The sequence below is a fragment of the Protopterus annectens genome, chromosome 5.part0, assembly GCF_019279795.1.
Source record: "Protopterus annectens isolate FY-2018-M chromosome 5.part0, PAN1.0, whole genome shotgun sequence".
NCBI classification, from domain to species: Eukaryota; Metazoa; Chordata; order Ceratodontiformes; family Protopteridae; genus Protopterus; species Protopterus annectens.
In genome coordinates this window covers 1,721,692,528-1,721,706,469 of record NC_056735.1, presented here as the reverse complement: position 1 = coordinate 1,721,706,469, position 13,942 = coordinate 1,721,692,528, and the positions used below count along the sequence as shown (strand labels likewise).

Here is a 13,942-nt window from a genome sequence, read left to right as displayed (position 1 = left end):
GGAGTTGTCTTTATGATGGACTATGCATTTAATATTGAGCCTGCCACAGAAACTACTCTTGACTCAGGTTTTTTGTATAGGAATATAACTGATGCATTTATCTCTAGTTGTATTTCTATTAATTCGATATCCAGAGTAAGTACCACACCTCTCCAAATAAGAGAAAGTAATACACCAGTCCTGCTCAGGCTTTGTCAAGTATGTCAACACACCATTCCCAAATAAAGATATTATCACTTTATTAACCCCTGCCTTATGCACTTGTATTTTAGGACTTCAAGATATAAGACAAGTAAAACTGGAGACAATGGACACTTATATTAAGTTCCTCAGGATAGCCTCAAAGGGAGCAAGAGAATCTCATGCATCTTTGCACAGACTGTTGAGTCTGAATATATTACCATACCTAATTCTACAAATTCTTTTGTGATCCCAAAGACAAGCAAGGCCATTGCCAAGTAATACCACTCCACCCATCAAATGTCTTTTTGACATCTAAGCTATTACTAACTCCTTTTGAATCTTTTGTGCTATATCCATTAACTGTACCATCCTCAATAAATTATCAAATGTCCATGGACCTCCCACAAAGACACATTGGGTATTTCCAGTTAAATCCAGCATTCACTTAGCCACTCCAGTGGCATATTATAATAAGAGCAATTGAGGAGTCTTCCAGGGTCCCACAGCTGGAGTGGGCCCCATGGCTTGCTTGAAGGCTGGCTTAATTCCACTGTTCCTCAGGTCTGCATGTTCTGTCTGAAACAACCCCAGCAGCAGATCAGCACTCAGACTCTGTCACTGATACTGTATTAGTGTTAGCACATTGGTTTTATATAATTACAAGTGTATTAGTTAGCAATGCTGTTAGATATTCAAATGCAAAGAGCTCGGAAAAATTCTGTAATCACAGTCACACAGCCTCATACAGTTACCACTGTCCCCCCCAAATCTCACCCATTACTTTTAAAAATAAAATTATATTCATCTCTGCAAACATTTTCCATACTTAATTAATACAGATTTTTTGTTAGATTATATATACTCTGCTGCTTATATCATATACATATGCATGTAGACTTTAAACAGATGAATTGAATGTTTTCTGGCTTCCACACGACTATATTCCCTGCAGCTATTCCAAGGGACACTCAGACAAAATGCCCTCCGTTTGCTAGAAACATTACATTACACCTGGCTTCACTATTGTCGAAGATACAACAGAATGTACATTATCTGTTTATTTTCCTAGAGCCCTCCTAACCTTCTTCTGTCTTCAGCTGTCCATTTTTAGGGGTAAGGTCACAGGGCAACACTCTTTAGACAAGTGCAGGCAGGTTTGCACTATTTCTGTGCAGGTGGATACCTGCATACATTACTACTGCTTTCTGACTCAAGTTGTTGTTTAACAGTCAGCAGAAACCGCCAATTTTGTGGTGATTATTTTCCTAGGCAAAATACGCCTACAGACTGCCCTAATTTTGCCTTATACTTTTATTCTATTCCTCATGATTTTTTTGGAAAACCTCTGACCACTGGAGTTAATAAAAAAGACAAAAAGTTTGAGTTTCAGCCTTTATAGCCATCAGATGATGTGGGAACAGGCCAAAAGTGTACTAATGCAAAAATGTATTATTTTTAGTAATGTTTTTAACCACAGACAGCGAAAGTGCACTGTCAAAGAGTCTATACCTGCTGGAAGGGTTCGGGGCGGTTTGTGAATGAAAATAATTGAACCTCTGACCATTTGCTCAGTTAACCATATGGTTTTGCAGAGCTAGTGCACATTTATGTTAAATAAGTTGGAATATTCGTGGCTAGTAAATAGGTTGAACACTTGTGGCTAGTGCTTACTTTAAGCCAGTTTTTATCACAGACATTTGAAGTATATGCAATCAGGTAGCCGGGGTTATAAATATTGCTGGATTATAACAAAAGCAGTTTGAGTGTTTTTTTTTTATATTCTAAGGCAATCAGGAAGATAAATTCAAGAGAACATATGCATTTATGTGTGGTCAAGAAAGAGAATGTGGTGGGACCTATGATTTGAACTGTGCCCAGGGCACAAGAACTCTGAAGCCATTTGTTCTTTAAATAACATCCCAATCTAACAAGAAGGGTACACAGAAAGTGACCATTGTTTTGGTGGGAGTAAGGAGTCTTTTACTATTGTAAGATCTATTCATGTATCTCCACAAATATTTGTCGTCTAAGTTTATTGGAACTACTATTTTGTCAGCTTTGAAAATTAAGTCCTCAATTTAATGAAATGACATAACTGAAAAGGCCATAAATTGCAGGTGGTAGGAGGTAGTATAAGGAAAGGCATGAAGAACTTTTATTTCTCTGAGAAGGAGCTGGTGACCTGGAATGCATTATTGGTCCAGGTGGCAAAATGCTGATTCTCAGAAGCAATCAAATTAGCTAGAGGGAGTTGAATCTGCAGAAATAATATGCAATTGCTTTAGTCCGAGTTGTATTATTTTACTAGGCAGAAAAATAAGGATTATTGGAGCCTACATGTAGTTTTGCCTTTGTTTCCTTGTTTGTTTGTTTAACAAATTTTTGCTAATTGCACCTGGCCATCGATGACTATAGGACCTTTCCTCATCCATAAGGTCTACCTGATCCTCTTTCTGCCCCCCCCCCCCCAGGCTGTCTTCAAACCATGTTTGGGGCCATCTAGGAAATCGATGCACCTGAGTCAATGTGATACTTCTGCTGAGGATTATATTTCTTCCCTGATCTCTGTGCATGTTGAAAAGTTCACTTTTGTCTGAACAATTTTTCTGCTGCATTCTAAAGAAATTTGCTCTGATCAGACCTCTCAACTGTTTCCACTTTGGAGGAAGATTCCTATTTTCAGGCCTGACGTACACCTTAAAATATATTTTTAGGCCTGACTTACCCCTGCACATGAATTACCTTTTTTGGGAGGTATGTCACTATTTTCAAGCTTGATTTACTCCTGTCGGTTTCTGCATTCCCCACTCATCATGAGTGATTTATGAAGCTGACTAATACACAGAAAACTATACTACACCATCATTTTGCCTATTTCATTGAAATTCCTTTATTTATATAATATATTTTATAGTTATATAATTTTTCAAAAATACATATGACATTTACCCATAAACTCCCATAAACTCATAGTATATATATATATATGTATATATATATATATATATATATATATATATATATATATATATATAGGTTTACTTCAGAATATCGACCGTTCAGAATGCCGACTTTCATATAGCCGACACCATATGATCAACATTCCGAAAGTCCGATATCCTAAAATAGCACCATTTACCTACCTGTAAACACAGTAAAACTGTGTCATGCAGGGGGCAAGGCCCCCTTCACTCCCCCATATGGGGGGCTGCACCCCCACACCCCCTGCTACTTAAATATTCTCACTCCAAGATTGCACTACAGTGCAGGAAAGGGGAATCTCCCAGTCCTGTACTGTAGTGGGATCTCTGCTATCATTTGTCGGCCTTTCAAATATTCGCTCATATGGTGTCGGCCATATGAGTTTCAAACATTAGAAAGTTCGAACAAATGAAGGGCTCATATGTATATATATATATATATGTATATATATATATATATATATATATATATATATATATATATGTATATATATTTATACATATATATATACATATATATATATATATATATATACATATATATATATATATATATATATGTATATATATACATATAAATATACATATATATATATATATACATATATATATATATATATATATATATATATATATACATATATATATATACATATATATATATCTATATATATATATATATATATATATATATATATGGGTCTACTGCTCTACATCGAAAGAACACTTCTTCGAAATAGAGCAGGAGACCCACACTTCAGCAAAAGTTCACTTCAACGAAAGTGTACTTTCGCTGAAGTCTAGCTCCCCTGGCGACCCACAAAACCCCCATAAAACACTAAAACATGTTTTTGCAGGGGGGCATGCCCCATCTGGGGGGCTGTGGGCCCCCCACACCCCTACTTAAATATACCAACTCCGAGATTGCACTACAGCAGGAAAAGGGAATATTCCCATTCCACGCTGTAGTGTGACCACCAAAGTCAAGGTTCGAAGTTTCTACTTCGAACAAGTGGACTCGGTCAAGTGGGTTCGAAGAAGTGAAAGTTCGAACATCTGCATGGATCCTATATATATATATATATATATATATATATATATATATATATATATATATATATATGTGTGTGTGTGTGTGTGTGTGTGTGTGTGTGTGTGTGTGGATATGCAGCTGTAAATGTCTATTCCTATCCTCTCTTTTTAAATGGTGAACAAATACGAGAATCTTATGCTTTTCCACCAAAATCACATAAAACACCATCACTAGAATGGGGAAACCAAGCCCCAAGCTACTTCCTACCTTTTATATTCAATTCCTTACCTCAACACCTGTGGGAAGTTGCTAATATCATACCTTTCAGAAACATATATAGTCAGATGTGCTATCACTTGACTAACCTGGACCCCAGCCTTTCACAAATATCATTCATGACATTTGGGACTAACAATTTATCTATCTCATCTGCATATCTTTATTCTCTCTTACCTCTTATGACAGCTTACTTTTTAATCTGTCTGTGTCCTCACATTCATAAATAATCCACAGATAAACCTCTTTATTATTCTGTCACTCAGTTCATTCTTTACTCTGCACTATATCGCATTTACAGTCTCCCTAATTTGTGTGTATACATATACAATAGCTTGTTGTCTTTCCAGAATGACTGAACTTTGCAATCTACATTCTGATTATTGTATTATCTGCTTTGCTTCTGTCAAACTGTAACTTGTTTATTGTTCAGTATTAATGAACTTTCTATTTAGCAACCTCAAGAATCCCTTTTGAAAATGTCCATTGCTCAGTGGGCCTAACCCTATTAATATACCCATAAATAAATAAAATAACCTAAATGCTTTGCCTGTTTAATGGATATACAGCAAATTATCAGACTATTTTCGGTTCTATTGTTCTAGATTACACCAAACTGAAAATATTTATCTTATGTTACTTTCTTCTGCCTCTGGAGTACATGGGAGAGAGATACATAAAGGTATATAGATCTTTGCAAAATTGTTAAAAAAGTTGTAGATGCCTAAACTATGCAAACAGAGGGACAACATGAAAGAATCACACAGATAATGGCTTGCGGTCATAAATGAATTGAAGATCCTGAAGATGTGTGAGAGGGAAAGAGCTTACCAGTCAGACAGTTTGCATCCTCTATACCAATGATTCTATATAGCTGCATCCATATGTGATGTGATATGTGTGTGTGTGTGTGCATGTGTGTATATCTATCTATCTATCTATCTATATATATATATATATATATATATATATATATATATATATATATATATATATCATAGTGGGCCATGCTCTATATTATATATATATATATATATATATATATATATATATATATATATATATATACATATATATATATATATATATATATATATATATATATATATATATATAGATATATATATATATATATATATCTGTGTTTGCATAGCTTTGCTGAACTACCATTTTTATGTTATGTGACAATGACTGTTGGCATATGATTATCTGTCCTGCACCTGCAGCTCTAATGTTATCCCCATGCAACAGCTGTGCTACACTATCTCTTAACTGCATTCATATTTATGTGTACATTTTATGTGTGTGTTTTCCACATCTGTATGTGACATTTGATTTATGATTTTAGATACCTGTATATATTATAGATGGACTAAGCAGATGTCAAGAGTTCTGTGGTCCTTTATTGTATTACAAGGACAGGGTCTCATTTTTCTGCACTCTGTCGGTATCACATGTTGTTCTCTGTACTGTTGCTGTAACTGCAGTTTATTACGTTCCTTTGCCTTCTGTTGCTGTAACTGCAGTTTATTACGTTCCTTTGCCTTCTGTCATTATCTATCCCAGCACTCTTGCTATTTTTGTTTGTATAATGGACACTGGAATGTTGCTAGATTTGCATTATTTTATACTCTTTATGTGCCTGTACATTTTATTATTTGAATATCCTTTTACATGTACATAACATTGCCTGATGCTAGTATATAAATGCATTTATAAGTTGTACGTTGTCATTGTTAAGTATGTTAATTTGAGTTACTTTCCTTCTTGTCACTTTTTTTCTGAACTCCAGTGCAGAGATTAGAGATAAGAGACTCTGCATTCAGTGAGGTAATTCACTAGGACACAGATCTCTGGTCTGTGTTCTAAGTCTTCTTTGCCTTAATCCACTGATCACTGCTCAGTAGCCATGATTTGCATGACAGTATCAAAGGGCCACTTTTTCTGTTAATACAATGTCATATTTGCATATCAGATACGTACTATTAATGCAGAGTCATCCTATGGACCATAATCACCTTGCCAATACCTACCTACCTAATAAGGTGCCTCCTGCCTCCAGGAGGCCAAAACAAGTCAATTCCGAGATGAATTTATGGGTACCTAAATGATAGTCAATGTGTGCCTTAAAGGAAGTGAAGAACATCACTGATTTATACATCATGTAAGAGTAATCCAGAGATCGGGAGAAAACTGAGTAAGAAGTCTCTTGTTTCATTGTGTCCCATTTATTTGTTGATAAAGGGGCAAGTCATTACTTTGATTGTTTGTGGAACCATTTTTGGGAGCTGTCGGAGTTCATCCTTAGCAATACAGAATGCTCACCATAAATCATTGAACAGTAATTCATAACAGAGTATACAGATAGTGTTTCAAGCCTACCTCAGTAGCTGAGTCTTTAGTCCAGTGATACTTTTAGTTAGGAACCTCAGGAGTCTTTCTAGCTGGTGATGCATTTCGATAGACACATACTAAAAGGGGCATTACATTCATAGCTGGCGTTAGGCACCCGCAGAACCCGTGGCTGCGGGGAGCCTCCGATCATCTGCCCATGAAAGAGGGCCTCCATGCAGCAGCCATGGGGTTTCTCCTTCTCCGTCATTCATTCCTCCACATCTTGTAGATGTCCTCACAGATACATGATGTCACCATGTGATCGCAAATATTTTTCCGTTTTTTTTTTTTTTTTTTAAACTTGTCTGTAAGCTGCCCTCAATCAGGTCCACTTCAGTGAAGCAAGGGACCTGATTGGCTGCAACAGAAAAGGAAGTAAGTTGTCTTTTTTTTTTTTTTTTAACTGGGGCAGTTCTGGGACTTTTCTGCCTTTTACTACAACATTTTGGTCTGCAGACTTCCTTGTACCTTGACTCTTGCATTGTTAAAGTTTTGTGGTACAGTTTTGTGCTTGGCTTCAGAAACATGGAGTAGGCAGTGTATGTTAGATTTATTTTATAGTTCAGCAGTATGAAGTCTGTAAAGGGAACTCTGGGAAAAAAAAAACAGCAATGATTTAAAGCATGTAATGAGGAACGTTCTAGTGATTTTACAGCAATAAATAATAACCATTGGTCAATACCAAATGCTAGCTTGTGGTATATTGGGCTCATAGGTAAGTATTAGGGAATAAGTCAGCAGACTATTACAAACCTAGCCAATAACCCATTATCAAGATCCCTGCCCAATTCAATCAGGGCAGTAGAAATCAGACCAAGGGACATTTTGAGGCTGGCTATCCAATTATCAAAGTTTACCTTAAAAGTACTAATGGTGATACTCTGCTTGACATTGTGGAAGTTTGTTCCAGAGGTGGGGATGCACTGTAAAATGGATCTATAACACCAATGTGGCTCATTTGTTGTTGAGATTTAGTTCCTTTAACCTGGTATTTAATGCTCCATTTATTTTGTGAAGAAATAGAAGGTCAAATATGGTTGGATTTTTCATGGCTTAAAAGGCCAGATGCAGATCCCAAAAAGAAATCTATAAGAGAGATATATAAACACACATACACACACACACACACACACATACACACACACACACACACACACACATATATATATATATATATATATATATATATATATGGGTGTACTTCTAAATTTCATACTTTCACAAAGTTTTGAAACTTTGAACTGTTTAAATGGATCTCATGTACAGAGCGTAATGGTATAGTCACTGTTTTCTTCGCTGTAGTGAGATCTCAGAATTGGTACATTTAATTAGCAGGTGGTTTGGGGGGCACACTCCCTCATGTGTCAATTTAGAGTGTCCAATCCAACTATTGCATGTCTTTGGAATGTGGGAGGAAACCCACACTAACACAAGGAGTACATGCAGAGTCTGCACAGAAGGCACCCCAACCAAGAATTGAACCAGAGAACCCTAGTGTTTTAGTGTACTCAGTCCTACACAGTTGTGGAACGATAACCAGGATCAATAGAACGGAGCATCTTTGGTTTATTGCTGTAGTGATGTGGAGCAGAACAGGGTAATGACAACATGCAGAGTAAATCCATGTATTTGTAGTGACCTTGCTAACTAATGTGTCACAAAGGTGCAAGACTAGGTCGTGCACAATACAGTAACTGTTCCAAGACATGGTATTTCACACCAGAAAAGACTGCAAAGAGCAACCTTCTTGCAAACTGCAGTATGTGAATATCACTCAAGAGGTGGCTGAAATCACATGCCCATGCTGTCCTTGTTACAGTGAAAAAAGAAAGGCATGCATAAGAGTATGAAAGGAGGAAAGCAAGAAAACATAAGCACACAAGGGAGAGCAAAAAATACAGTGATATGAAAAAAGTAGGATGGTAGGGTACCTTTTTGGGGAGAGATCCACTCTAATTTAAATGAAGACAAGAGGTAAAGAGAGCTATGATGAGGTATTTTATGCAAGGAAAGACTGAAAAATAAAAGCAGATGTAGGACTATGTTTTGGAAAAAAAAAACAAATGCAGAAGAGTAGAAACAGATGGGTGGTTCTGCACAGAGGAGAATGGGTTGGAAATTGTTGGACAAATACATGGAGGATGGTGATGGGGAGGTTTTACCATATGTAAAATGTGGGGCGGTATACATATAGAGGAAGTCACACCAGTTAGGGTGCTGGATATAGGGGATGTCAGGGTGGCTAAGAGGGTAACCTATACAGGACCAGTGATGGATGATCAACATTTCCAGATGGTGACTGACCCTCTGTGGCCCAAAGTTAAGGGGGTGCCACGCCAGTGAATCTGCAGTTAACCATACAAGGTTCTCTATCTTGACAAGACACTTGAATACATTGTCCAAAACAGCAGCCTCAATGTTTGGTTAACAGGTAATGGGATATCAGCATCCACATAACAGGTAGTCTTCACCCCTGTGCAGTGAACAAGTCATACCCCCTCAGTGAACAAGTCATACCCCCCCTCATAAATTGCAACATAAGAAGTTGATAATTAATGTGCCTGGGTCATCCTGTTTTTCTCTTGCTCATCGGGTTAACCTACAGAGTGAAGACATAATGGGGAAAGCGTCATAATGGTGACATGCTATTGAAACCAGTGCTGTAGCTAAGGTGTTGCAAATGGTATGATTGCCCTAGGTGCAAGCTGTTATGGGGCATGAGGAGCAGTGCAACTGAGTTGGGTGCAAGTGCAGTACAGCCAACTTCAGATGAGCTTTTTTCGTCTTCATCTTTGGAGGAGCTTTCTGGAAGGTAGCATTAGACTTTGATCTAGCAATGAGTTTGAATGGGTATCCATCATTGGTATTTGCCTTAGAGTTCCATGCATCTCTGTCATGCTGACAGTTATTCCTGTCTCCTGTGACACTCAATCCTACTTAGCATAGCCAGTGTTATTTTTTTTCTGCCATTACCTTCATGTAAAGAAGTAATCTGTGCAGATTTTTAACCATGTTCCAAATCCCCCCAGTTTTGAAAATTCACTAACTCTTGAAAGTCTTCTGTCAGTGGAGCTGTGAGAGATGACAGGAGTCAAGCACCCGCTACAAGCTCCCATCCCGGTCAGTAGCCAGTATGGAGTTGTGAGAGGTGACAGGAGTCAAGTGCCCCCTACAAGCTCCCATCCCTGTCATTCGTCAGCATGGAGTTGTGAGAGATGACAGGAGTCAAGAGCCTCCTACAAGCTCCCATCCCTGTCATTAGCCAGCAGCCTTGTATGCTGAAGGCTGTACGGGAGGGGTTAATATGGTTGTGGAAAAAAAAGTTTCATGTAGAGAGCCTTGAAGTTAAAGGCTCTGGTTTCTTTAATAAACATATGCTTTCTTTATTTCCCCACCTTATATCTAAACAGCTTATAAGGATATATTAGACTTTCAATACAATAAAGTCATAATCATTTTCTAGATAAAAATATTATGGAAGTTAAACTATATAACAAGAGATGCTGTAGGAACAGACATGAGATATAGACATATGTATCTGCAACTATCATGATATTTGTATTTTACAGTTATTCCCCCTTTCAGCCATGCAATAACTTTTGTGCATAATTGACTCTACTGGAAAACTACCTAGCGAATGTATTGTGGTTACCCTGATTTCATTTGCTGTGTCTTTATTAGTTCTGCTTTAACAGTAATCCTGTGATAAAATGCATCCATAGTTCTTTTTAAATGCCACTGGTGAGTAATATTCCACATAACGGCACAAACTCCATGATTCTCATGAAAGTATATGCTGCACAGTATCCTCAAGATAGAACATGAATGACAGAATGTATGCTGAGGCAGGGCTAGCCATCCGACAGTGTAAAATATGGCTGTAGGTGATTCAGTCATGTTGATTAATGTCACCAAATGGACATGGGTATATGCTGGTGATAAATGGGTTGAGGACACGGACTAGTCCAACCTACACCAGGGACCCATGCTAATGGCGGGAGGGTGTACATGCCTCTGTTGACCAGTGTGTGCCTGCCATAAAGTCCAGTAGCCCTGAGTCAATAAGCTACTGGCTGGCCAGTGTCCAGTTAACCAGCCTGGTTTACCTGGGATACCGCTACTGAGAAAAAGCTGGACATAAAACCAATCAACCTGCCAAACATGAACTAAAATTTTTTACACTCAGTGTAGGTTCACTGACAGGATGGAGCTTGGAAGCAGATGACATGATGGTATGAAGGAGGCTGGACATTCTATGTATGGAAGGGCAGTGAAGCAAAGCCACTTGGCTTGGCATACAGAGACTACTACTCAGGAGGAATTCCGTCTGGAAAATGGCTTGATAGTAGGTAGCCAACAAATGGTTCAGAAAGAGGGACAGTCACAAGATCATATACAAGAGTGACCAACATGCAACTCCGGTAGAAGTCTCCTAATAAGAAAAAGACACTGGGGTAGAATCAGTAATTGCAAAGTCATCCCCAGTGAAACAGTCAGCCCACAGCATAAAACACTGGTTGCCACACTCAGCTGGAAGCAGCGGTCAGAGAAGGCTCTAAAGTAAACAGAGGCCAGGCTGAAGACCTGGAAGTTGACTGGAGAGAAAGTGCAACATTTCAAGGAATTACTCAGGGCTCTAGCACCCTAAGTAGAAGGGTGGTAGGATGCACACTGTGGGACAGATTAAGAAATGTGAATGCCAGATCAGAAGCCAAAGTAGCTCCAATTCCAGAAAATATCAGAGAGAACAGATTACTGTGGTGCAGGCACATGTGCAGAAAAGCAGAAGACAATGTGGTGAAAAAGATTTGGGACAGACAGGAAGAAGTTAAGAAGAAATGAGGGCATCCAGCAAAGAGGTGAATGGATTGTGTGACTAAAGATCTATGACAGTCTGGCATGAGCGTTGAAGAGAACAGGAGTGTGACATTGAATCGAGAGAAATGGCAAAAGTTAACATGACACCCTGACCCCATGTAGAAAATGTGAAAAAGAGGGTTGATGTTGATAAAATGAAACAATAAATTTATTGAACCACATTGGCACTTCCCTACTCATGTAGCAGGGTACATTCCAGCGATGGCTTTAGAGCATAATGACTGATAAGCTTGGTGCCATAGACGGAGTAGAACAACACTTGGGGTAAGCTTGGAACAAGGGTAAGGAAAAGTAAGGATTTTAACTATGGTAAAGGGAAAAGAAAGCAATCATGGGAATTAAGTAGACATAAACACTTAAAGGCCTTTAATGATCACCTCTATAGTGATCTTTAAATGGCGTTGGATGAGCTTGGCAAGGAAGGGGGTGTGACAGCAATTTGGTCACACTTTATATTCTCCTGGGTAGGGCCCCCAACTTGAAACTTGCTGGGGGCCCCCAAAATCCTAGCACCGGCCCTGATTACATTCTACAATTGTTTTGATCAGGATAGAGTGTAGAGGAATGATAAAAGTATCATCTCTAAGTTAAAGAAGTTAATTACTAATTGGACAAGATAGTAAGGTTTCCTGACTACTGCTACTATGTGGAAGTCAAAAGACAAGTAGCTGTTTTTGAAGGTAATGAAGTCTTTGATGATTTTATCAGTCTGGTGTTGAGACCTACCTATACTGTCTGTACTGAATGCTGCTGTCAGGCCTTGTTTACACAAGGTGACATTGCTATATATCTTTGCATTTAATTTAAGACTAAGACACAATTTGTGTGGTTTAGTTCTTGCTGTAGTAACACAGTATTGGGTGACGCTTGCAGTCATCAATAAATTGAGTTAGCAGTATGCCTGAGGTAGAGGTTTAGATGTCCAAGAAATACATACCAAACAAAAGATTTCCCAGTATTGAGACCTAAGGAATGTCACTGGGCACCTTTTTTCTGAGGTGGCAATTGCTATTTTAAGAACATTGGTTCTATCTGTCAACCAGTTTGGTATTCATATTTCAAAATAATAGGTCTGCATTTAAGTATTTAAGTTTCTTTGCAATTCTAGCAGAGGGAAAAGAGTCAAAGGCCTTGGTCATATACAGATATGGTATATAAACTGCATGGCTATTACCTATAGCTTCAATGACTTTCTCAAAGAAATTTACTAAATTAGGCATTATCTCTCTTTGACAAACTCATATTGCTGTGTATGTTGAACAAAGATTTTTTTTTTATATTGGAGCTTATAAAATCAGTTATAATATGTTCCATGGCTTTGCAAATTAATATTTTTAGATAGATGAGTCTATAGTTCCCATGATCTGAGTTGGGACCCTCAACCTTTATTGAAGAGCACAACAGCAGCCATTTTCATACAAAAAGAAAAAAACATAACATGCTGTGTCAGTGCTTAAGTGTACATTATTATGAAAGGCTCAGAGTGGCTATGTTTAGTGATGCTAATTAAACAGCAAAATATATGGCAGGAGTCCATTTAGCTATACAGAGTGCTGATAGGACATGTTCTATACTGATAATTGTCAACTTTAAGTCATGGTTCAAGGCAGACAATAAGCCATTTCTCACATCACTGTGCTCCTGGTTGAAATGTTTCCTTTAGTTCCTTTCCAATAGGCATGGGACACAAGTTTCACTGCTGCTCATCAATGTTCACATGATTAAAACAAAAAAAAAAGACAGATTTTTACCCACTACATACTCAGGAAACACATCATGTTTATAAATACATTACCACTATCTGCACTGCTGTTATTTATTTAACAAGCATAATGAGTTATTACAAAAAAAACCTTTCATAACAGAATTTGTAGTTTGTAGTTTCAAGCTTACGCACTGAGAAAGCTCCAGGCTCCCAGAAGGGCAGCATGTCCTATATTCTGTTTGCATATCAGATCATTATTAACTAGGAAGAGTACAGAATAAAAATGTGTACAGGTTGCTTAAGGCTACAACTCATGAATTTTACAGAGTCTTAATATTTTGCATAGTAACTAAAAATGCATCTGTTGTATATTCAAAGCAAGAACACCTGCAGGGTCTGCATGTTAATCCATTTGTTTCTGACTTTCCTGGATGTACTTTCCCTGGGGCACAAACATACTAGCAGTAAAATGAGCAAGTCCAGCATCTTAAT

General features: G+C 37.8%; 1 protein-coding gene across 5 annotated transcripts in view; it reads right to left on the bottom strand.

Moving 5' to 3' along the window:
* STXBP5L (syntaxin binding protein 5L) overlaps window positions 1–13,942 on the bottom strand; it is a 4,174,867-nt gene that overhangs the window by 3,828,909 nt on the left and 332,016 nt on the right. The gene's annotated exons all lie outside the window — the stretch shown is intronic.